A 24,022-nucleotide genomic window follows, 5' to 3' on the forward strand; every position below is an offset into this window, starting at 1 on the left:
CTGCAACTTAAGTTAGTAGTGAAATTCTTTTGTATTTTAATGAATGTAGAGGTTCTTTCAAGGATTACAACTATGTCAGTGTATTCCACAGAAGTTAATGGAAGTGTACTATCATTCCAAAAACTTTGTATCAGTGAGTATTTTATATATGTCACAGGGAGATCTGTGAAACTCTTTATTTAATGATAGGAGCAAAAAGGCCCAGTATTGCATATTCATGATTATATAAATAATTTTTCTCCAAAAGGGTTACTTTCATAACCTCTTACTAACAGTTTAATTGAGATTCCCCCTCTTTTTTGTTACTCAAATCATCATTTAAACCACCATACTTGCAAAACTATGAGAGTAATGACAAATGTCCAGTTTGTGTATACAGAAGTACTCTCTAACACTTTGGTTCTTAATCCTAGCTTTTTCATTCTCATTGAAACTCATGAATACAAAATAATATGAAAATCAACTACAGAAGGGCTGGAAGGCAGATAAAATAAATCAGTAAAATTGAGTGCCAACAATTTAATTAGTGTAATGTGTAGATAATACAGTGGAGAAAGATTAAAACTAAACAACACTTTTTGCTAGATTTTCTTAGTAAACACATTTTCTTTCCCTTTCTTCTCACAGTCACCCTTTTATAGGCAGTCACTTGCCAGTATTGTTCTTTTCAGACAGCTGTTACTATTTCTGTTGTTAATGCCTACTGTGGCTTTTGAGCAGTTCTGAAACAAAGCAGAGGCATGGCTACTCTTGCCTTTCCATCTATTTTTGTCTCTTTCCAGTGTTGGCTAATATAAATATCACTCATTCTGTCCTTCTAAAAATACCATTATAGAGCTTTATACAAATGCTGATCAATATTGCTGAAGCTACTTGGACTTCAGAGGGAAAAAAGAAAGAACAAAGTAATTTAGCTATTTATGATGCACGATAGAATGGGACTGTTGTTCAAGCAAGGTTGTTTCTGTCCTTTTTTAATTTCAAAATTTTGGCATCAAATCTCACACCTGCCTTTCTGCTTGACTTACTATTGAAGTACCCCTTCTCTGGAGAAGAACTATGTGTAGTTAAACCTTCTCATATTTAAAGAGTAAAACAAAACTCTGTAAGGAATGGAGCTAAGTATATTGTAATTAGCAATCCTGCTTGGAATTTTTACTTTCCCAGGACCCACAGATTTCAGTTTTCTGTTACCAATCTCTTAGAAAGCTGTGCTTGTTTACCTATCTTAATGTTGTCATAGCTTGCAAATATAAATTTCTCATCTTCACATTGTCAGTTTGTTTCTGGGGATACAGGAAGTGAAGATAACCTCTCTAAATCTTAGAGAGAGAGAGAGACACAGTCTATGTGGTTTTGTTCCCCCTAAAACATATGAAGTAGCAGATAATTACATCCTTTGGCTTCAAAATAACCCTATAATTCTTCAGGGTAGAAGGGAAAAACTTCTCAGAAGTGTTTGTTATTTAGATGCTTGAGGATTATTGGAATTTTTGAAGTTTTACCTCATAACCTGCTAAGTTTATATCTTCATGTGACTTCTAGCTGTCTAGTAGTTCAGCCTGCAGTCATAACAGCACTTACATTTTTATTCCTCTGCTTTCAGTATTTATTTTTCCCACCTGTAGTTAAGGTAGTTTGGTGTCTAAATTTGTGGAATTATACCCCTAAATAATTGCATCTGTGATCACATTTAATTACAGGAAGCAGAATGTGCTCGTGGCAGAGGAGATTAGGTTAAATGCTCTCTCTCTAATCAGTTCCCCAGCTACTGTCTCCTGGCAGTGCTTCCTTCCTAAATCCCATTTCTAGGGATGCCATGAATAAAAACCGCATGGCTGTGCAAGTCCATGTTCCAGAAGATGGTTTTGCTTTTCTGGTTTGAGGGATCTGACATGGGCTTAGGAGCTAGGCTGAACGCTGGTCACCCTTGCCAAAAGCATGTGTGGGGCTCGTGGTGCTTTTGGGTGGTCTTGGCAAGGTGGGTGTAAGGCCATGGGGAGCTGGAGGGTGTCTGTGCTGCTGCCTTGGGCTCTGCCATCCCCAGGGGAGACAGCTGGAATAGGTCCTGGACAGGCTGGGGAAACCCAGTGGGGCTAGTACAGCCCTGGGGGTGTCCCATGGGTGTATATATATAATTTATATATGTTTCCCATGTCTGCCCTCTGTGAATATCAGCAAATAAGTCAAGAGCTGCATCCTCCAATGACCTCTGGCCAGTGACACATCAGTGACAGTCACTGATGTGATTCAGTGCCAGAGCACTGAGTCAGGGTGGGGCATTCCACAATTAAAAACTTGTTATACCTCAAAATACATGAGAAATAACTCCTTGAGTTATTTTTATGCATGAAAACCAAAGGGTTCTTGGTCAAAGGCACCAGTAAGACTAGAGTTGCATCTAACTAATATTTATGCAGTGTTATGGCACACCGTTTGTGTTCCTGCAACCATGCTGCTGAAGCAGCTTAAATTCAGTAGTAACCTCAAACTTAATACAGTTAATCTGAATATTCTTTATTTGTCTGTGAAGTATGGAGGGACAAAAGCAGTTGTTTTAAGCAATAAGTAATCTGAAATTTAAAAAATGGAAAAAAATTATTTGCTTTTTAGACTATGGCAATTTTTTTCATTTATAATTAATATTAATGATGTATGCAAGACTTTTTATATTATCACACATGATGCATAAAAGTACAAAGAAACCTGGAGTGGTAGAGTGGCTGCATTTTCTGAACACAGAAAAAATATTCTGAACATTGAGAAGACATCCTTTGTTTTTAAAAAATATTTTAATACATGATTTTGAAGTCAGGATTATCCTCTGTCATCATAGATTACTAGCAAAAATAGTTAACCATTTTAATGAACCATGTAATGAATCACATTTGAGAATATTGCAAGACTAAAATTGACCTCCAAATCAATGCTTTCAATCTTGAATGTATTTTCAGAAAATCCAGTCAAGTTCAGTGAAAATTTCCATCTGCACTTTGAATACCAGGCAAGCAGCAGGGATAGAAAAATTTGAATTTAGACTGCTGGTTTGGAAAATTTAGTTTTTCTTATCACCTCCGTGACTGGCAATAAACCACACTTATTTCTTTCCTTCCATATCCTGCAGTTACAGCGTAGGTTTAGCAATCCAGAAATTGGCATTTTATTGAAATTCACCTGGCTTTCTAACAGTGGTTAGCTCTTACTCATTAATTTGCTCAATTGGGTCAGTTTGTAACAGGGAAAGCAATGCTAGTAAAAGCTATTTATTATCAAGCAGTCATGTAGCAAGACTGTTGCAAATTACTAGACAATTACTGCTGGTCCAGAGCATGTTGCCATAATTTGAATTCAAAAAGGTATATGGTTTTAGACTGTGGATCAGGATCAAGTGTTAAACGTTACATATGGCAGGCACATAAAACTCAGCCTTCAAGCTTCCTAATGGACTTAAAAGTTCCTTGACAAAAGGCAAAGCATTTCCTCCATTAAGGAGGTGTTGGACAGCCTGTGCAGTGATGCTGTGCATGTTGTCTGTCCTTTGAAGCTTTTAGGATTTGTCTGGATCAAGCCCTGCTAGCCTGATCCAACCTCATAACTGACTGTGCTTTTGAGCAGGAGGTTGGACTGCTCCTAAGTTATCTTCTGGTTCTCTTCTCTTCTCTGATGTGATTTACATTGACATTGGCTATTTGAAAACACTTCTCAGAAAAGGGCAAGTGAACTGCTGCAGGTAAATTAGGTAGATGCTAGAAAGCTATAAATTCTGATTATTCTCAAAGTCATAAACTTCAAAGCTTTAGGTTTATGTTGTCTTTTTACTTATATCAGTGTGTCCTATCAGAATGGAAATAATTGCTTCAGGATAAAGTTTCTTGTAGGACTTTCTGGCCCAAATTCAAAGCCATAGAATTTTAAATATGCTACAGTTAAGAAAGTATCTGCAAAAGTAATCAAACTACTTATTGGATAACACTGTCGTTATTGATCATATGTTGCTTGAAGAAAGAACTATCACAAATTCAGAAAATCACCACTGTTTCAAATAATATTTATTGTCATTTTTTGGAGAGATTCTGGTGCTATCTCTCATAAAGGTGACAGACTGCCTTGGATTTCTTTGGGTTTCTCTCCATTTTGATGGTTTTAGCCAGTGCTGAGTTCCTTTATTGTGTTATATTTTTTGCTGCTGATTTTCGGCTTCTGTATTTTTCCCCTAGTATAGCTTGAATCAATTTATGTAGCAACTGCAAAAATGCTGAAGAGAATTATTTTGGTAGCCTTTTTTACTATTAAAAATAATAGTAAAGGAAATATGAACTATATAGAGTTACTTTTTAGCAGTACACTGCATAATGGATGCATAATGTAAATACAAGGTAATTAATTATTAGGATATTTCAACAGTTTACATTTTTTCCTTCTTGAAATTTTAATGTAAGAATGGAACATGAGGCACTAATAACTAGGATTATAAAAAAAGTTGAATATTCCTCTTGCTTTTCCCACATTACTGAAAAGATTGCTGAAGTGATGTAGCTGAAGGTTCTTTGTGCTGTTAAAAATTCCCTTATGACAACAAACTAAAAAAAAATATTGTTTGCTTTGACTGACACCCAATAGTTAAATATAGATACATGATAATAGAAGAGCAGCATAATAAAAAGATCTTAAGTAAGTTCTTGTGTCAGTTGTAGGTTGTCAAAACACTCAATATTAGTGAAATTGTGTCAGTTATGCTTAGTAATATGTTTTCTTCTCCAAAGTTATTCTTCTAGGTGGGGCGTATGTTTTTAAGGTACAGTGTATTTCTATCACTATTTATTGCAATGGAGGTATTGGGGAGGTTGGTACAGATACTCCTGTTATGAGCTCACCTACATCCACTTAGAGAACATCTGGATGTCTTGATGGTGACAGCTAGTCTGTCCCTCTGTGTCTTCATTAAATATGAATCCAAACTTAAGTGACATGGTATTCAAAATCCTTAGGGCTGTGTTAACTTTCAGTCATTGATATAGCTTGTATTCTAAAGAGGGTTTTATTCAGGATGATATGGAATATCTGCACCAGCAATATGTAAAACTCTCTTGCTGCAGTTCTGGAAAGAAGTCAGCAACAGTGTTAATCAAGTGTTTAAAATTCTTGATCATAACAGCATTATTAGAGATTACAACAAGATGTAGAAATACTAAATAATATAAAGGTGTTTATAATCACTGGTCTTTATGAAGGCTTTGCAACTTGTGTAAATTTATCCTGTCTATGCTCCATTGGCTCATGTCATGTGTACTTAACTTCATCTGTGCAAAGATGGTCCAAGTGAAACAGGTCAAATCCTTTGCATTGCATTGCAAATCCTGTTCATTGAACAATTGTAGGTAATTTCACGGGACATAAAACTAAGGAAACTGGGGCTGCATGGAAAGAAGTGTTTGGAAGACAAGAGAATATCTTCAGCTAGTACACAAAGTGGCAAAATCCAAAAATTTCTGATTTTCTGGTCTTGCAGATTGCTATGTTGCAATGCTTTCCATGTGACATGATCTAGAGAATCGAGTCTTGAACTGTAAGTTTGCAGCAAAATATGTGTCAATTAAGAAAAGGCTCTTTTCTACCAAGAGATTCCCACCGTTAAATACTGTAGCATTTCAGTTTCACAGAGTTACACCAAATGAGGCTGCAGGGAGTAAGGGCTCTGCTGAGTTTGTCTGACATGATGCAGTACTGTCTGATGAAATCCATTGCAGCCTCTCAGGTCAGGAATTTTCCTTAAAAGGGAGGGCTTCTGTGCTTTACCATAAAGTGGAATGATGAATGTTATGAATATCATGAATTGATATTCAAAATTCATGGAAGTCAATAGAATTTCATCTGCCTTTTTGTAAACACTCTTTATATTTTTTCCCTATTTTTCCTCTTTCTTTGTTATATTGATTTTCCACACTAGATGGCAGTGCCTTAGCACTAGTGCATGACAGGGGAATTGATTTAATTTATCCAGGGGGGAAGAAATCCTTCTGTTTCATGTTTCCTTCTACATACATAGCTTAAAGAATTGCAGGTGGGAGACTGGATTTTGATGAGCCACATATGGATGGGCAAAGAATAATGCAATTTTTTTTTTCCTTTTTCTTTGTACAAATGGAAGTCTATTCAAGCTGATCGAACCAGGCTTGCCTTGGCTGGATGTGAGATGAACTGGGGCTGTCTTTCAATGCCATCCCCAAGGAATTGCATTCATAGAAACTTCAAGTGAAAAGCTGTATTGAGTTAGAGCTGAGAGTGCAGCCAGACTCTGAGCAGATTGCCTCACAGTTTTAAGCCATATGTTGTCTATACTGAGAAATCAGTGAGAGAAAACACAGCTTCTTTCTCTTTCCAAGAAAACCAAGTGCTGGAGGGGTGGTGGTGGAAAGCTGGGAGGTGCTAGGGTGCACCTAGATACTGCTGTTTTAGTGCTGGAAAACTGCTGGGGCTCATAATTCTACCTATGAACTGGGATGCATTCCTGGATTGTGTGTTAGTTGAAAGACTGGAAGTTTGCTGACTTGTAGTATTTTAACTGAAAGGTTGTTGGAATGAGGATTGAGGGACACCATATTTAGAAACAAATGGGCTCTGGAAGAGTAAATGTGGCAGAAATGTGAAGGCTAAAAGCTGGAAGTTAGTAGTTGTAGTTCAATTTCAAATTAGTAAATAATGTTCAAAATTTATGGATGGGGTCCATGAAAACAGAGGGTTATTAAAGCAAGCAGCTGTCTCTATTGTTTGTATTTTCAACCTTCTTGAAAGAAAACCTCCAGTTAATGCCCTGAAAAGAGGGGACAGAAGTTTTTAAAACAATAAATACCAAGAGATTCTGCAGTGAAGACAAGAGAAATAGACATATCAGGAGAAATTAAATACTTTACAATACAAGTGTAGGAAAAAAAAAGACACCTGACATAAGATTGACTGACTCTATGAGGAATAGATGAGAGAAAGAAAGAAGGTATAAAAGCACTTGAAAAAATCCCAAAAAATTAGAAAGTCAAGAGTTGTTTACATTTTCCTTTTGTAAAATTTATGAAGACTATTCTCATTGTATGGTTTGTTCAAAAATTCAAAAATAAGATGGCTTCAAGTTTCTGTCCAATTTGTACTTCGCAAAGGAAAATTTGATGCAATACCTTCACCTTTTTCATTGGAGTTAAACATTTAAAAATCTGGAAGGCTCTTGCCTGAGGCTGGGAAGCATACTGCCATGAATACATTTTCTTAAAGAAAATTTAGCTTAACTTGGTGGCTTCTGGGACCTCACTGCATTCATTTTCTGCCTTATTTATTCAGTTGGTTTTTTTTTTGCTACATCCCTCCTGAATGAGCTGGATAAAGCCAAATTGAAATACAGGAAAACAAATTTTCTCTTACTTTTTTACTGGATCTGCCATAGCTGAAATTTCATTAATATTGCTGGAAGGAAGGCAGGCCAAATAGATGTTTTTCTGTCTTCTACTGCAGCATTCACAGAAACTGAATATTTTTTTCAAAATATGGTCCTATTTTCTGGCATTTTTTGCATATCACAGAAAGTGATAGTCCTGTCTATAATTTATTACGTAACTCTGCCAGAGCAAAAAGATGCAGATGGCTTACTATAAAAATGCAATTCAAATTATATTTGATAGTACTGCTTAGATGATTGCTTGCTAGTTAGGGGAAGAAACAAATGGTTCTAAGTTGGAATTTGGTGCAGAAAAATGAGCTATAGTCTTGGGGCAGTTATGTGGGAGGTGGAAGTTTCCAGTTCTTTAAATCAGAGAGAACAAATTATTGAATATAGACTTCCCACCTCCCAGATGAGTTTTCTAACTGCCAGGTTAGATTGTCAAAGGATGTACCTATTATTTTTTTGCAACAGGGATTTTTTTTCTTTCTAAATTTGAATATCAATATCTTCTCTCAGAGATTTTCATATAACAGAAACTTGCCCTCCAATTAGGCCTCTTCAGATCAGTAGAAAGAATGATACAGAGTTTGAGAAAAAAATACTTACATGGACAGTATTATGCAGAAATTTGAACTTGGGGATGTTACTTGTTCAATGTTTTTGTGTTCTGTCATGGTTGGTTCTCTTCCACCTTGTGGTGGATGGTAAAACTGGGACTCCCCCTTGGTACAAGGAATTTCACTCTTCCAAAGTACTCAGTTTTCAAGACTGGATTATAGAGAGTATTCAGAGGCAGGGAGGCCCACTGGATTCCTGTAGCCATTTTGTAGCCATTTTTCCCTTCATTTTTAATCATCCATGCCCAGCACTTTGCAAAACAGAAGGAACCTTTTTTGTTTTTTGTTTTGTTTTGTTTTGTTTGTTTTTTCTGTTCCTGCAAGCTGAGAGAAGTTCACTCCAACAGAAGATTTTTATCTTGCTCATGTGTTCTGATTGAATCTGAAGAGCACATGAATGCCAGGATACTTCAAACCACCCAAATGATTTGTCTTTATTCATATTCATGATTTAATTGAAAGCAGGAGGTTTGTCTTCAAGAACTGGATTTTGTAAGCATAAGGATTACCCTTGTTTGTTAAATGTAAACACTTCTGATTAAAACTTAATTTCGTAAAAAATCATTGTGCTCTTCTAGATTGTTTTCTTGGGTTTACTCTGGCTGTGTTCCTGTAAAATAAACCCATACAGAATGCCAACTTTGTCCAGTGCTGATAATCAGGCATTCACAAAGAAAACATTCAAGATGTTCTCTTTAGCTAGTGCTGCTTAGGGGTTTATACTGCTGCTTCCGCTTCCCACTCTTTCGTTGGCCTCCTTCTGAATCTAAAAATCTACCTTCACCGCAGGAACAAGAGCTTTGCAACCCCTGCCAAATTAATGTTAGCACTTCTCATTGCAGCTTTTATGCCATCCCCGTGATCAGGCTTTGTAGATTGCACTTGAATTACTCCATCCATTGCCTGGAAGATATCCTTCTGACTCACTGGACTTTGGAGAAGCATCTTAATCATAATCTTAATCAATTTTGAATGGCTTTGCTTGTCAGACACTCTTGCAAAATACTCATTAAGTACTCCTGCTGTCTTCCTGATTTTTGCCTCCTCTCTCTTACTTGGACATATACAGCTTCTTTTCTTCTCTTGCCATTACCAAAGGATTTGCATTGGAAGTGACCTTAATGAGCAGGGATACCTTTCATTAGACCAGATTGCTCCAAGTCCCATCCAGTCTGGTCTTGAACACTTCCAGGGGTGGGGAATCCACAACTTCTCTGGACAGCCTGTTCCAATGCCTCACCATCCACACAGTGAAAACGTTCTCCTCAATATCTCATTCTTTTCTAAATCTACCTTATTTTACTTTAAAGCCATTTCCCAAGTACTCTCATTACATGTTCTTGTAGAAAGTTCCTCTCCAGCTTTCCTGCAGGTTACCTTGAGGTACTAGAAGGGGAGTTCTCCCTGGAGCCTTCTCTTCTCCAGGCTGTACAGCCCAAACTTTCTCAGCCTGTCCTTCTACAAGAGATGCACCAGTCCTGTGATCAGCTTGGTTCTGGACTTGTTCCAACAGGCAATAAAGCCACTAATATCTCATTTGATGAGACACTTAAAAGGGCTTTACGTATTCTGACTTAGATGCATGGGAGAAACACCAACGAGATACTCTCAAGAGGTCAAAACAACAAAAAAAGCTTTTAATGGCAACTTAGAAAATCAGAGAACTTTGGCAAAAGCTTTTGAGCAATGTTCAATCAACTTAAAACATTCCACAGAACATTAGATTAGCCCATTAAGCTTAGCAAACTTCAAGCCCATCTGACTTTAGATTTCTCAAAATGTTACTCAAAATTCTGAGAAGAGGTAGTTAGAAAAAAGCAAAAGACAGAAAAGGTACAGAAAAGAACAAACATTAACTACCACTTATGATTCCAGTTGTGTTCAATTGATAGAAATTCCAAGAGGAGGGAGGATCAAGATGTACAGGATGAGGTTGGCTTTCTGAGTTGTAAATGTGCACTGCTGTGTCATGTTGGTCATACTCCTCTTCAGAGGCTTATAAATTAATTCATTATTCTTTCGATTGTGAAACTGTTTTTCTTTTACATTTCTGTTTTGGGGATTTTTGTGTGCATTTTGGTGTTTTTGTTACTGTTAATTAAAAAATTTCTGTTTCTTTATACAATTTCTTCTGACTGGAATACATTGTTCTACCAGCAGTTGAAGACTGTGGGATTTTTGCATTTAGTCCACTCTACACATTTTATTTCATTTGTAGAAAAATTAAAACCTTTAGAAGACATCAGCTTTGGTTGTTTCTTAATGGCCTTTGTTTTCTCATTTCCATCATGCCCCACATATGGAAAACAGCTGGTTCTCTTGTTAGCATTCCTTAACTGTTACTTCCTACAGTCACATGCTGGTTTAAATAAATGCAAGTTCTTTGGGTGGCACAATAGAAACAAGTGATTGGTATTTTCTTTATAAAATGTTATGCTTCATTCTTTTTCTCTCAATTCATATTTTTTAGTAGGGGCTGAATTACATAATTTCACTGTTTATGCTGTCTTAATTTATTGCATTTATGAATAAAATTCTACAGCATACTCAGAATTATTTACTACTTTTGTTTGCTGCTGTAGATACAAATCCTCAGTCCATCTAGAAAAACTGAGTTGTTTGCTAGAGAGAAGGTTCAGATTCAACTGGAGAAGTGATAAACTTCCTTAGTCTGCAGAGCTCTGTGACTACATTCTGCAGCGGGCTCTACAACAGTAGCCAGATTAGCATTTTTCACGCTGTCATTTCAGCTGCTCTGGGTTGTTCATAGTCAGTACCTTGGTCAGCAGCCTCTGCAGGTCCCTCGCTGATGCATAAGGATCCTTCTCATCAGATGCAGCCACTTCTCTAGAAAATTCAAAAGGGAGATTATGGGCAGCAAGATACCCTGAGATGTCCAAGTTCCCACCAACTCAGCTCTCTGGTGAATGTTTTCCTGCTGTACAGGCAGATGTCTGCACCAGCTAAGTCAAGGCAAGTTTGGCCCTCTAGTTTCTCATGCAGGCTGTGGCTACTATTGAAATCTGTGTAGGGGTCTTTTTTGTTTATTTAGCAAATGCCTATTTCCTTCAGATATGGAGCAGTTATGTCACTTCTTTGGTGTGGAGACCTGAGGATTGACATGGCATACTACTCAAAAGTTGGTGCATGTGGTAAGTTGTGGCTGGCCTTGCAGTGCACAAGTAATAAAGTTCTTTGCCTTTTTACTTCTTAAGGCAAACACACATACAAAAAGTAGGCAAATTATTAAATAGCAGCTAATAAGATATTGAACTCTAATTTTTTTTCTATTTTTTGTTTTTTATTTGCAGTTTTTAAACTTTCTGCCTCATTTCAGAAAGTCACCAGAATTTAAGTGTTCTGTCTAATGGCTGGAGCAAAGGTACTGAGGTAGATGTCCTTCCCACTGTTAGAGGCAATAATTTACAAAACTGAAATGTAATAATATTTGTGCTAATATTGCTACATCCTTATGTAGTGAATTTTTTATCTTTAAAAAAGTTTCTAAGAAGTAAAAGGGAAAATGGCCAATTTTACTCAAATTGAAAGTTTTCCTATTAAAAGAATTTTAAAAGCTTAAATATCTATCGGCTATTTCTATTACTTATATTGTGTCCTGTGGACTTGATTTTCTAGTTTAGGTATGTAATTTTAGCATTGCTTCATTGTCATTTTAGCTTTGTGAAATTTTATATTGAAGCGAGTGTTTATAGAAAATACTGTTCTCTACAAAGATGACAAGAGAATCTTGAAGCATTAAAATTCAAGAGGAGTTGTCTGAGGGGGAAGGGAACATCATATTCAATCATGCTATTTCTTAAGAAGTCAACAACAAAAGACACAGGATATTTATCTGAAATGATCACAGCAGTGTATACAGACAGAAGGCAAAAACAGATCTGGCATTTTAATTTAAATATTCAAAATGGCTGGTCGTGTTGAACTTGTTTACCACTGTTAAAATGATTCCTTTTCTTCCTTTGGAAGCTTGTTACAGTTTGGGGTGCTGCATGTTGGCATTGGCTGTGCTGCTCCCCACATCTCTATTTCTGACATTGGGGTACAGTGGGTACCCTTTGGGGGTGCTGTTTCTCATGGGGCAGGCATGGGCAAAGCAGGCTGCTGTCCGAGGAGGGGCTGCGAGATTCTTCTTAGAGACAGCAAGACAGGGCAGACACAGAAGGCTGGAAACAAGAGTAAGGCAAGGTGAGAGAAAGCATTTTCATGTTCTAAATGGCTGAGAATGACTTAATTGACCAACTGCTAATACAAAACCCAGAACACGGTGGAGTCATAAGTACATTCCTGTTGGACTTTGATGGACGTGCCTGATATTTATCATTTTGGGTCTTAGTGTACTCACTTCCCTCTTTGACATTTAAAGTATCAGTGGAATTGAATCTTGTAAAATGAAACATCCACCCTAAAACATGCTCTTCCATTAGCTTTAATCTACACCTTTTAGTACCAGTCACTATTTATTTACTGTATCAGAGAGACCAATTAAAAATCTTTCAAAACAGCTAGAGAAAATTTGTTCAATACAATGAAGAGACAAAACCCCAATTCCTTGTGTTCTTCCCAAATCACATTATAGATTTTCCTCCATTCTTGAACACATATCATATATTTTTCCTCCTTTTCATTTGCATTTTTAAAATCAGTTTAAGTTGGGGGTGATGCTAATTTTTATTTGAAGCATTTGCCAAAAATTCTTATGCAAGGGTTGCTGAATTTGTGTGTAATTCTCCTTTCCCTGACTGGAGGATGGAACTTGTTTCTGAGTGTGATGGTTTTGAGGAAAATAAATAATGAATGCTACCTCACACCTCCTCTTTGCTTACAAAAGATTTTGAATCTTCCTGAAAGACTTGGCTCAGTGGTGGATTTGGCAGTGTCAGGTTAACTTCATGATCTTAAAGGTCTTTACCAACAAAAATGATTAAGTGATTTTATGACATTGTTTGATTTTCTAGTAAATGAAAATGTGTGAAAAGAAAAAGGAAAAAAAACCCACCTGCCTATTAAGTTTCCATAGTAACATGTATAGAATATTTGCTGAAGTTTGATTTTATTACATGCTTCTATTATCTGGTATGAATAGAACAGTCTGGCATAATGAGTTTTGCTTCATGTTTTACTGGGTTCTGACTGGTCATGGCCATACAGGCAGTAATCAGTGTGACATGCAGATTAAGGAAGTTTAGCTTTGTGTTGTCACAGAAGTTTTATTCATCTCCTGTATTTAATGGAAGAGCCTAGTGAAGAGAGCTGCAACCTTTAGCTTCATGTTGTTACAGTTCTCTTATGAAAAATGTAGCATAATATGTAAGGTTTGAAAACCTGTTTATTTTCCTTAACTATTGATGGTGTATGTCTTTGTGTTTCAAAATTACTAATATTTGTTGCCCAGTTGGTGATGTAAGGAAGCTCCTTTTTTCTGTTCTCTGGAAGTGCAATCCCTGTAAAGTAATTACTCTGGGTCTGGTACAATTCCTGCAAATACAGCAGTGAGTCACAAACCCACACATGCATGGTTGCTTAAGTAGTTCTGCTGAGGAGGGCTATGAAGGATTAGCTCTTACTGAGGTCTGCCACAAATCAGTCTCAGTCTGCTTCATTTTTTGCTTTAAAGAGTATTTAAATTAATGGGATACAATAATAATTTTATTTCTGGGAGCTAAAACATAATTGATCATATCATAATGTGGTCTGCAAAGATTAGAGATTCTTAGGTCTTTCTAGTATGGTTGTGTGGGAGTGGAGTGATAGATATTCCTCTTATCACAGGTTAGATCTTCCTTTCTGCAGGTTGGTAGTGAATCTTAATTTTATATATAATACTGCATCTCCTTTTATAGGAAAGCAATTAATTATAATACAGAATTGAGTAAGGTAGATTATTTCCTCTCTCAATCCTCATTTAGGAATACATTCTGTATCTTAAGACCAAGGTTAAAGATAAAATAGCAGATTTGAGAGAGTATTGAGAGAGAGAGACACGTATTGCTTTTTCTTTTACTGTTCTCTCTGTGCAACTTCCAGCTTTACTAGTTGGCTTGTAGGAAAGTAGGATGGATGCAAGTGTGGGAGTGATGTTCCGAATTCTAAAGAGCTGATCTTTTGCATTAGTAAGTAAATGTACATCATCCTCTATCAATTTAAATGTACATCTGCATGAATTTAAGAACTATCACTTTGTTCACTAGCACTACTTTTGTTGGTTAGAAAACACTTTAAATGTCCTGCCTTCTCTTTAGACAATTTATTCTTTTTAAGTGCTGCTACTGCTACAGTTCACGTAGGTCTTCTTCCACTAAAGGAACAATCAGATGTTTTATGTGTTTTGGTTTGCTAGGATGCACAAGATATGATTTTGTCATGTGCTGTTATTTGATTTCTCTAATCTCTAGTAGATTATTTTCTGCATCTGATTCTGTTTAACTGTTCATTTTCTGAAGAAGGAGAGAATTGTATATAGATTACATTTAATGAGTTTTTATTGTTGCTGTGGCTTTTACACGTTTTGGGATAATATTCATTATTTTCACAAAGCCAAATCATGCAGACATTATTTTATCTGATTAAGATAGTCATGTCTTTCACATGCCTTGTTTTCTTCAGATGACAAATTTCTTGTCATTGGTGCAGCAATCAGTTCACTTGGTAGTATTATTACATTTCACCTCATTACATTTCACACTGCTTTGATTCTTTGATGATCTTTTGGTCCTAGCTTATTAACTTGTCTGAACTCTCTATTGTTGGGAAGGTTTTTCTTCTGTTTCTGGGTGTTTTTTCTTGTCTATAGGCTGCTGTGTCTTTTTATCCCAATGTTGCAACCATGCTGCAGCCCTCACAACTTACTGATACAGAACAGTGTGGCCAGGTAAATGCAAAGCTGCTCATTTTTTTAATATAAAATTCACAGAATCACAGTATCATTTAAGTTGTAAAAGACCTCCAAGATCATTGAATCCAACCTTTGACTGACCACCACTTTGTCAACTACACCACGGCACTAAATGCCACATGCAGTTATTTCTTGAACACCTGCAGGGATGGTGACTCCACCACATCCTTGGGCAGTCCATTCCAATCCTTAAAAACCCTTTTTGTGAAGAAATTTCTTTTCATGTCTAACCTGAACCTTGCCTGGCTCTACCTGGGGCCGTGTCCTCTCAAGCTATTGCTGGCTGCCTGGGAGAAGAGACTGATCCCCACCTGACTAAAGCATCCTTTCAGGTAGCTGTAGAAAGTGATAAAAAACCCTCCTTTTCTCCAGGCCAAAAAATCCCAGCTTCCTCAGCTGGTCCTCACAAGCCTTGTGCTCCAGCCTCTTCCCCAGCTCTGTTGCCTTTCTCTAGACACACTACAGCTCCTCAATGTGCTTCTTGTAGTGAGGGGCCCAAACTGGACACAGGATTTGAGGTGTGGCCTCAGGTGCAGGACCTAGTACTTCCCTTTCTATAAACTATGTTTTAACATGTGGTTTTAGTGGCTGCTTGAGTGGGGTAGTCCAGATACTTTTTCATATAGCTTTAGATCCACTGTTGTTTGTGGTACTGTGCAGATGTTTTGACCGCCAGTCTTCCCTGGGGATTTGTTGCATTCTTTTTATAAGAATGTAAACCTATATTTGTTAAAAATATATAGGTTTAGTGTTGGGGAATACATTTATGAATAAGTTATGGACATCATATATATACATGTGTGTGGATAGATAAAATGTAGGAGAATAGAGATAGTGGTGAAGGTAGGTAGTCTCACCCCTAAGGAGGTGCAGCTGTGCCAATTATCAAGCATTAAGAACAAGCCTGCCCTTAATAGGCCACAGCTGGATCCAGTTAAGAGGGGTATTATAAAAGGGCTGGTTGGCTGGTTGAGATGGAGTTTGTTGGCTGTGCTGAGAAGAAGAAAGAGTCAGTGCTGTGAGGAGCTGCTCATGAAAATTATCGAGAAGGTATGAAACCTTTGCAACAAGAGACGTGTGTGTGTGTGTAAAAACATATATATATCTTATCTCAACACCAAAGATTACAAAAGAAATAAAGGAGGAATGATTCTGTGAAAAGCAATGGAAAATCACTGACTGGCATTTTTTGGTTGTGCAGCAAAACATCAATATGTTATAACACACAGGCTCTGCTTTCAATGTGTTTATTCCATCAGCATTTAACACTGACAGGTGTGACAGCTGACATTCTCATTAATCTCACTTTATTTTATGTAGAATTAGAAGGAAATGTAGATAAGAGCTGCTGACTATGGGATTTCAGAAGTTTCTTTTAGACTGTTCTGGTGCATAAACTGCTGAGCACTCTGTAGCTATAAAATCTCCTTGCTCATTGAAATTGCTAGAGCTACTATAGGAACAACGGAAAAGATACTTAAAAAACCCCAAAACTCCAAACAACTAAATACTGTAAAGGAAAATTCCTTACAATGTGATTGTCATAAACATCAAACACAAAACAAATATTTTTAAAATTCTGAGTGCAGTATTGTTTTTCCTTGGGAAACATAATTTTCTGTTTTGATTTTTTTTTTCATTAGACCAAAGCCCTGATCTTGTATCTCAAGTGTTAGCAGAAGGTAAGAGAAGCCATAATGAATGCCAGAATGAACTGTGGGTAAGATTAAGCTGAGAGTAAACAACAGCAGAACACTCACTGTCATTTATTACAACTTTCAATACAACTATTACAATTGACAATTATGTTAGTTATGGAAATCTTACAGGGTTTTTTTGTTTGTTTGGATTTTTGTTTTGTTTTTGTTTTTTTTCAAGGTAATTCCTTGGTTATACAATCTGGAATAATCTCATAACTGAGCACAATGGCCTACTGTGCTTACCATGTCATGTGTTACATTTGATTTTTACTCTGTTAACAATTAATGTGTTTTTTGTCAAAAAGAGAGCCTCTCACCTTGGTGCATACTAAAAGGTGTGGAATGGTTTGGTTGGGTTTAGTGGTGTTCAGAGTGGTAGAAATAGCTGTCAGGCTTTTGCCCTTTTCTAGTCAAAGCAGTGTTTCTTCTGTTCTAAGAATTTATTGTTACTGAAAATCTGTTCTTGTGTTCTAAGAATCTATTGTTATTGTTAATGATACTTTTTTTTAAAATAGAGATTTCTGTTTTATAGAATCATAGAATGGTTTGGGTTGGAGATGATCTTTTAAAGGACATCTACTCCAACCCACAAGCAATGAGCAGGGACACCTTCAACCAAATCAGGTTGCTCAAAGCCTGTCCAGCCTGACCTGGAATGGTTGCAGGAGACTGGGCATCCACCACCTCTCTGGGTGTTGTGAGATCCACCACCTGTTTCAGTGTTTCACCACCCTCATGGTAAAAAAAAATCTCCAATCTAATTTGATCCTTCTTCAGTGTAAAACAATTACCCTTGTCCTATCACAACCGGCCCTCCTAAAATTTATCTGTGACACTATAATAAATTGTGCAGTTTGACATGGAATCTCAATATAAGCTGAACACAGACACAAGGTTTTCCCCAGGTGTTTGGGTTTTTTAAATTTTTAGGGACTTATGTTTCTGTTACTGGTAACTAAGAATCTTTAATCATATCATTAAAATGTGGCTTGAATAATTTGTTACTTTCATGCTTTTCATGATTTAATACTTGCTGCTCTGTGGATAATTTTCTCTCTTAGCTTAATATGAAATTACTTTAATTATATCTTGAACTCTACTTTTTCCTCTTACCTGATGCTAAAGATATCCATTAGAAAGGGATGCCACAATTCCGACAAAAATTAAGCAACAAATTTGATACCTGCTGTGAGTGTTCAGAAAACTGCTCCCAGCTGTGCTATTAATATTGCATTGTTTATCAGGAAGGTAACTTGCAGGGTTATTTCAAGTTAAAGGCCAGGGTTATCTCCCACTGAGATAATAGTAGCATATTTCTTTGTAGAAAATGATTGGTCTAATTAAGTTTTTAACTGTGTTTTAACTATGGTAGCCATACGAATACATACATTAGGGTTAAAATGATTTTACATTATATATTTGGCTCTAAAGTGTTCTGGATTCAAAGATATTTTTAAATTTTTACATAGTAGCCTCTTTCCTTGGATTTGGATATTGTTGTTACTGAACTTTATTGTAGGGATTCAAGAAAACTAGCTGCAAAGAATTCTTGAACATTAGACTGCTTTAAAAGCAAAGTATGCTTTCTTGGTGGGTTAAAGAATGGTACTAATTGCATTATTTTTTTAAACATTAATAGTTTGAAGGGGAAGTTATAATTTTTGCATGTGTTAGAGTGATATTTGTCAGAATTCTACTCTTCTCAGGAGTAAATAATCTTTTAATGTTTTTATTTAGTCAAATTAGCTAAAACTTCAGCAGCAGTCTTCAGTCATATTGTGTGTTTCATAGTGGTTCCCAAAGTTTGTAGTAAAAATGTTTCTAGAACCTATGACTGAAGCTAAACAGATAGGCTGGCAGCAATGTCTGTCATCAGAGACAATGAAAGTGCAATGGTATGAGAGGTAAGAACCAGCAATTAGTTTTATTTCTCTTGGTGAATATTAGTAATACTATTTTAAGACTTGTTTAGTCCATCACAGTTGAGATTTTAATGTACTTTGAATATATAGTGCTCATATAATCTCTAGAACCTGTGAGATTACCTTTTCCTTTAAATAAAGTGTAATGCGATCAGAGAATAAAATACAAATCTGCAAAGCACTTTTAAGTGCTACATGAAGCATGTGAGAAACTGGAGATTGTAGTGCTTTGCAGAATCAAATCACAGGTGAGGAATTATGTGAATAAACTTAAGTGCTTGAAATAGAAAAAAAGGAAAGAAGAAAAATACTTTCAGTCTTTTCAGTGCAAGCTAGTTCTCCATGCTGAGCTTTTGGAAAAAAAATCGAAAACTAACAGTAGCAAAATGACAGGCCAAAGCAACATCCATAATTCTGGGAAAAGTCATTATGAGAAGTGTTATCTTAGCTGAACAAGCAGCTAACACACTGGAGATTTCGAGCACTTGAACCTCATTCAGTAAACAGCATATGGCAAGGGAAAGCTTCTCTTTGCTTGTTGTAGCCACTGTTAGAGGTGGTGTGTTTAATAAATGGGCTGAGCTCATCCAGATGAGCTCAGCTCTTGTTATCCAAGGAAAAATCTTCCAGACTCAGGGTTCAGTGTGCTGTTGATGTGGAGACACCGGAGCTGGCTCTGCAGGAGCTGGTTTCATTCCAGGAGGAGTGCAGGCATGCCCAGGCTGGGTGCACAGTGCGTTCTTGACTGCTTGCTAGGTGCCAGCTGGGGGATTTCCCCACTCCACACTCATCAGCAACACTGCCCTCCTCCCACTGCACCCTTGCAGTGTGTTCTTATGACCAGGTTTTACATTTGTCTGGCATCGTACTTGAGTTTGAGTTATCCAGGTTATCTAACCCCTTTAGAGTCTGAGAGTGTAGAAGGAAGACCTGATGATTGCCTGCTGTTTTTTCTTGACATTTTTTATGTACCAATTTACTAGGAAAACTATATTAAAAGTAGGAATGAAATAAAAAATGCTAATTTCCAAGTTATAATTTACATGTGACTTTAAAATTAGGCTTACTGCTGTGTTTTAGTGATAGGATTCGTTATCTCTTCTAGTCAAAAAGACTATTCCTACTACTATTTACTTAGATGTTTTGTTTGCCTTGGGCTTTTGGTACATGGTGAATTTAAAGCATTCATGCAATATAGTTCTTCTGCACAAAAATCGGGACTCTCCACTTCAGAACTTTGCATGGAGTAGATGCACTCTGCAATAAATATGAAGTAGTGCTAGATTTAAATTTTCTGTGGTTTTATTCACCTCTTTTTCACAAGAAGTCCCTTTTTTTATATTTGCACATGTACATTCGGAATTTAAAACTTTGTCATCAGTTGTTTCTAATTCTTCACCATAACGTGGTGAATTTTGGAGTGCCAGTTGTACACATATGTTCACATATGTAATTTTTGGCTGTGAACTATATTTAATAATAACAGAAGGCATCATTGGCACTGTCAGACCAGTTGATTCTAAAGCACAAAATCCAGTCTGTGTCTTGTGAGTTGGCATTCTATTTATAGACTATCATAGACAGAGTCATTTGGGAGTAGTCTAATGGAAATCTACTTATGAGAAGTACTTATGTTGCTATTAAATGAAATTGTATATTTTACTAATAATACACAGGTTTTTAACTATTTTTTTTCTAAGGGCAACATTTAAAGTGCTTAGCATGGCTATTTATGTTTGAGTTATAGTCCAGCATCGAAGATCTCACCAAGTCCATGTAAAAAGCTTTACATTTTTTTTATTACTTTCATGATGGAAAGTGTGTCAAAACACTGCACTGCACATGACTTTACCTACCAGTTAAAACTTTGCAATCTTTCATACTCTTTCTGTGAAATGTCTATAATTGAATCCTTCGTCAGTCAAAGGAGTGATGTCTGTAATCATACGATACTGTTTGTTTCATCAATATCATCAAATGCCTCACAGAGAAATATGAAAGTGTAATATTACAATCAATGAAATCATGTGAAGTACATATCTGAAAGGTTAAAATCTACATTTCCACTATTTCTGCTGGGGAGTAGCTAAGGAAGAAAAAAATGAAAAAGAAAAAAGAAGAGCGAGCATTTCAAAAAGTAATCTTTTCCTCTGGCCTTTAGTTCCACACAATATGCTAAAATGATAGCTGCTTTTGAAATACCAAGCATATTTTTCTTTGAAAGATTTCCAACTTTTTCATTAATATGTAATATCAGGCTCCTGTTGAAATGGAAATGAGCTGGTATCAGTATTTTTGCTTATTAGTCCACCTGTATTTCAGCCCACCTGCATATGTCCCTCTGGACTTGGCTATAATGTGCAAGCTGGTCTTTTTGTTACAAGGCCAGGGCATTTTCTTATTAATATATGTAACTGTTCTTGTGATATATTCCCAAAGGCTTTGAAAAGCCTTCCTCTGTGTCTTTGAGCCAAATGGAAAATGTAATTCTTCCAGAAAAATTTCAAAAGCTTTGATGTTGCTAATAGCACCATAGGTTGGATTTGTTTTTGAAACATATGGCAATAAAGATAAGTAGGTGTTTCATATTTAAATCTTCAGTTTTCAGGATTTCTCATTAGCAGCACACAAGCACAAGTAAAGTTTCTGCCCTTATAATGATCTATTTGTCTTCAACTTCCTAGATGCATCCGTCATGATCTTTAGCAAATTACTGTATGTAAAAAGGAGAATTGAGTGAAGATATCTTCTGTTCTGTTCTGAGAGCACTTCCTGGTAATTCTCACACATACAACTGCTCAGATTTCAGACTTCTGACTCGTTGCTTCACAGCAGAACATGCTCTGCTCATTTTTCCCATGGTACTTTAGGCTGTTGCAGTTGTGACCTATTTTCACACTTGTTTCAAGCAGCTTTAGTATAAATAATAAGTTCACTTTAGCTGTGTGTTCACAAAGATTGTCTCTTGCTGAGTAGCACTGAGCTGTTGAATCATCATCCTTCCCAGGCACAACCAGCTGCTTTTCATCTATGCCCATTAGTTTAATCTGCCTTTTCTCTTCCATCCCTATTTACAGTCTGTCAGCATTAGTGACATCTCTTCTAGCTTCAGCCTTTCCATTCCTTCCATTATGCGTTGTTTATAATGTTTTGGACCTTCCTGTGCCCTTCCCTCCCATTAAAGTCAATTTTCAAACACTGTCCTCAACAGTACCTATCCAGCATGAGTATTTGCAACTTATTGTGGCCTGTATATGCCTCTGTGTTGTAAGATGGGAAATTAGATGTCTAAGATGCAATTAAAATCCACACAAGTCAAGTGCTACATTTGATCATTATGCAGCTGCAGTGCACATGCTTGTCTGTCTGAGCAGACAAGCCCAGACAGGTTAATTTTACAGTGCACAAGATGACAAGATGTACTTGAGAGACCTGGGCATCTATCTCGAGTGATACCTCATCCTTTAGGAGCACCGAAATACAGAAGCAGCTACAAGCCTGTAAAGTTTGCACAAAGCACATAGAAAGCAAGGGTGCAGTTCTCTGTCTCAGCAATTATGTAGTGAGGGTTGGACTGTGCTCTTACTGATCATCTTCACTTTTTGGATATTGCCCTAGCAGACTGGTGAGCTCCACACCTTGAAGATGTTGCCAGAAGTGTACAGAACATGGCCAAGCTGATAGGAATAAGAGAAACAGAACAGAAAGAAGAGGGACAAGACAGGGTTGGATAAGAGCTCTAAGGACCCTGAACCATTTTCCCAGTCTTTAGAAGAAGCACAGATAAAATTAATGAAGATATAAATTTAATCAAAGCTACCATCCATAGCAAGCCTTCCAAACAGTGACTTTTGTTCCTTATTTCATGCACTTGCTCTCTGTACTCATATCTTCACTTTTAGTTGCAACTTCTCAAGCCTGCTACAGGGTTCTGCACAGATGACTTGATTTGTGATTGTCTGCTGTTTCTGTCTGCTTGGGCGTGCAATAATCCTCTGCCTGCCAACAGCTGGTGAAGAGGGATGCATTCAACTCTGCTCATCCCTCCTGGCTCTGAAACTGTTTAGGGTTGAAAACTGTGTCTCTCACCAGTGCACATTTGTCAGAGGCCCCTTACTGAAAGAAAAGAATGTGGGACTAAGAAGAACAATATTCTCACCATCTTTGCCCTGAATATTCCCACACTCAACAGAAGTACAGAAGAAGGATACAAATAATCTAGACAGTCTTTCATTCCTCTAAACCAAATTATTTGAAGAAATTAAGTTTCCTAAAATTCTTTCCCTGCACTCCTAGATTCTTTGAAACTTGCAGTGCACATGCTGACAGGTTTCCTACAGTAGTGAGAATAAAACCTTCCCATCTCCCACCTGTTCCCTCTTAGCCAGGACTTTGTCCCCTAATGACAAATGTCTCTGCAGCAGATACATAGAGATGTCTCACCAGAGCAACTTGATGATTAACCCACATGCAATGAGGCTCAAATACAGGATTATTCCATGTTCTGCGCCACCACTGAGATGGTTAGCAACTGTACAATTACAGCTTGAAAAAATATACATACCAGGTATGTATAACTTCCCATTTTCTGCCTCTACTGCCTGATCTGTCTATGAGGTTTCTGGGACAATCTTTAAATCCAGATTTTACTCTTTCATTTCTGTTTGTATTTTGTCCCTACAAGCTGTGTATACTTTCATTCTATTAACCTAAATTGTAGTGTCTCCTGTATGTACACATTCCTTCTCCTTATATGAAATACCCATCTCTACAACATGCACATGTAGCAGTATAGGTGTATCTGCAATGTATCTACCTCTCTGAACTGGGCAAGTTTTCTGGGAGAGTGCAAGCCCTCCTGTACTGCAAGCACAGCAGCACTGTCTTTCTTGATATGGTGGAATAAAATCCCACACATTCAACAGAGACATAGGTGCAGTCTGTGTTGTAGTACTGCTGCTCAGAGGTTGTCTTTTCCCAGCTGTGGATGTGACCTGCTAGAGATGAGGGATCTGACAAGCTTTGTTGGCCGGTCTCCCTTGGCAGTTCTGTGTAAGGCACTTTTAACTGTCCACATCATTTATTCAGCCTGATCATTTGAAGCTTAAATGAGTGAGATTCCTAGCAAAGTCCTCAAATTCATTAGAAATGACGGTCTGTTGCTGGATATGACAGAACTTGGTAACTCATTAGTCACACCAGACATAGAGCAGAAACTGCTGCAGTAGTTATTTGTGATCTTGACTCATTTCAAGTAAGAATCTGCCACAGTCTGGGTGTTCTTTTTTGAAAAACACAGAGGCATCAATACAAATTCGAGACAACAGCTTCTTGGATAGCATCTCACGTCTCACACAGAGTAATCAGTCGAGTGAGTCACTCATTTAACACTTTCTTCTGGATATGCTTTGAAACGCAGAATTTTTGGGGTATGGTGTAAC

At 37.1% G+C, this 24,022-nt stretch overlaps 1 protein-coding gene across 1 annotated transcript in view; it reads left to right on the forward strand.

The window, feature by feature from the left end:
• KCTD8 (potassium channel tetramerization domain containing 8) overlaps window positions 1-24,022 on the forward strand; it is a 92,144-nt gene that overhangs the window by 9,638 nt on the left and 58,484 nt on the right. The gene's annotated exons all lie outside the window — the stretch shown is intronic.

The sequence above is a fragment of the Passer montanus genome, unplaced genomic scaffold (assembly GCF_014805655.1).
Source record: "Passer montanus isolate IOZ18808 unplaced genomic scaffold, ASM1480565v1 scaffold13, whole genome shotgun sequence".
NCBI lineage: Eukaryota > Metazoa > Chordata > Aves > Passeriformes > Passeridae > Passer > Passer montanus.